We start from the raw sequence: 2,516 nt of genomic DNA on the forward strand, positions 1-2,516 counted from the left end.
TCTTCTCAGAATTTTGGACAAACTACTTAGATGCCCATTTTCTAAGTGTATCAACAATTATATCATCAAAGATGTCCATCAAGAACTTCTTAGATCAACCAGGGTATCCACGACCCTAATAAGATATAAAAGAATTAAAAATCCAAGTCTTTGTGTTAAAATGTTTACAATTTAAAATAGAAAACTTATAAGTATGTAAATATTTTTTTAAAATATAGAAATAGATGTAGATATAATAGATAAATAGATTGGTAGATAGAAAGACAGATAGATACATAGATAGATGGATAGAGGGAGGAAGGATAGAGAGATCAACAGGCATGGATGTTACTAAGTATGTAGTTTTTTTCAGCCAACAATTAAAAAGTGAGTCATAAGGAAATCCAATAGGTTCCTGACCTGCCTGGTTTCAAAGCAAGGACTCAACCATGATACTTGCTGTTTTTCCTCCTTATAAAGAGGATATTACATTTAGCATTAAAATGATGGAATCACTTGAAAGAAGCCTTAAATCCTTTCTTGGAAATCATTACTATGCACACAGATTTTGAGTAGGTCAGGGGTATGGTGTAGGAGGCTGTAGTGCTTCAATCACACCATTTTCACAACACGTGATTTTGTTACAGATGGTCCATCATCCACATTATGAAAGCACGTACAGAACTCACCTTGTGGCTATAGTTTAAGGCAAATGTAAAATATTTGTCATTAAGAGAACATTAAGGGCNATGGAGAAATGCAGGCTGGAATTAAGGTAGAGAGGAGCATTTCACCCTGTTACAAAATTAATACTTGATCTAATTGCAGTTTTCGTTCCCTCCCAGAAATAGAACATTTAACCAACCAGTTTGGAATTTTCAGGTCAGCACCTATCAGGTAATCTATGATGTGGAATGTGGGCCCTGTCCATCTCCCATAGAAAGAGGATGCCATCTGCATGATAAAAACCCTGGTGTTTCACTTCCCCAAAAAATGTCCTGGTCTAAAAGTAATCCTTTCTTTTTCTTTCTTTTTTTTTTTCTTAGTAACTCCCTTGCCCCACCCTTCTTCTTATAAAATACTTCTATTTACATTTTGTACAACCCCTGGAGTACCCTTTTAGTTGCTAGATGAGATGCTGCCAGATTCATGAATCACTATATAAAGCCAATTAGGTGTTCAAATTTACTCCAATGAATTTTGTTTCTCAACACTTATTAAGAAAACCCGGTTCAAATAATTTAAGAGTCAAAAATATCGATTTCAGAATAGTGTACCTCTCTTAACTCTGTCAGAAAGTGGGGTTTTACTTGCTGATTCTCCTTATCTTTGAAGGCCACCTACGACTACTGCCTTTGAAATACCATAACACCAGGTGTGTAACTTTTCTTTATGCTTTTTTACCTGCCAGATATTTTGCCTAAGTTTGGCCTTTTACCCTTCAACATTTATCACTGAGTTGGCATTGAATACTGAAGCAGTGCAAAATTTGCTACCTCAAAATGTGTCTCTATAGTTTAGGATTATTTTAGACTGATTATATCTAAGAAACCTAAGACATAGGAAAAGCTCTAAAAATTGAGTAGAAGTTACCCTGTTGTAAGAGACATTTACCTTTAAGAGTATAAGGGAAATTTCCACTTGTCAGGGTGTCTTCCTTTCTGTACCAAGAAGATAAGGATGACTAAACCTCTAGAAACTCTTATCAATGGAGATGGCATTATTTTAAATCTGCAAAACAACCTTACCCTTGTTTCCTGTGCTTATCCTGATAGCCTTCCATAACTGGCTCCCCACCTTCCAATATCTTTTTGTCTTTAGGTAGCTTGGGCCATTTCAAGGAGTTACTCAGTTTTCCTGGTTATCTCTCATGTATGTAAGAGGTATACATATTATTAAACTTCGACTTGTTTTTCTCCTATTAATCTTTTATTTACTATTGAGTGTGTGTGTGTGGGGGGGTGGAGGGTGGGTTGAGGGAAGGGTGTCTCATCCAAGAACCTCGAGGTAGAGAGAAAATTACTTTTTCTCCCTGAGAGTATCCTAAAACTTCTCCCAACACCATTGTTCAGAGTCAAACAGAAGCTTCCTCTGCAGGGACTTTGAAACTTGATTGAGCTCTTACCAAAAACACATATTTGATTAAAATACAAACATGTGAAAACTAAAATACACTGAATAATAATAATCCCACCGAATCAACCAAGTTTCATGAGTTAAATTTTACTTACCATTCACAGAACAAAAATACCCATCAGTTTCTTGTTGATCTGACAAAGCCTGTCTCAATAGGGAAACTGATAAAAGGAAAAAGGGAAGAATCGGATTTACCCATCTTGAACAAAATCCTACCTTTTACACAATGACAACACTAGTTAGTTTTCTGAGGTACACTGGAAAGAGTGGAGATACTACAAATGGAAAACGTCATGTTGAAAGGCAGATGCTCAGTGAAATCATCATTTTTCCCAAAGACAGTTGAAAACACCTCTAGGAGGCAATTTAGCTTATATTAAAGTGCCCCCTTGAGGATAAAA

This window comes from Hipposideros armiger, unplaced genomic scaffold (genome assembly GCF_001890085.2).
Source record: "Hipposideros armiger isolate ML-2016 unplaced genomic scaffold, ASM189008v1 scaffold_1191, whole genome shotgun sequence".
Classification (NCBI taxonomy): domain Eukaryota; kingdom Metazoa; phylum Chordata; class Mammalia; order Chiroptera; family Hipposideridae; genus Hipposideros; species Hipposideros armiger.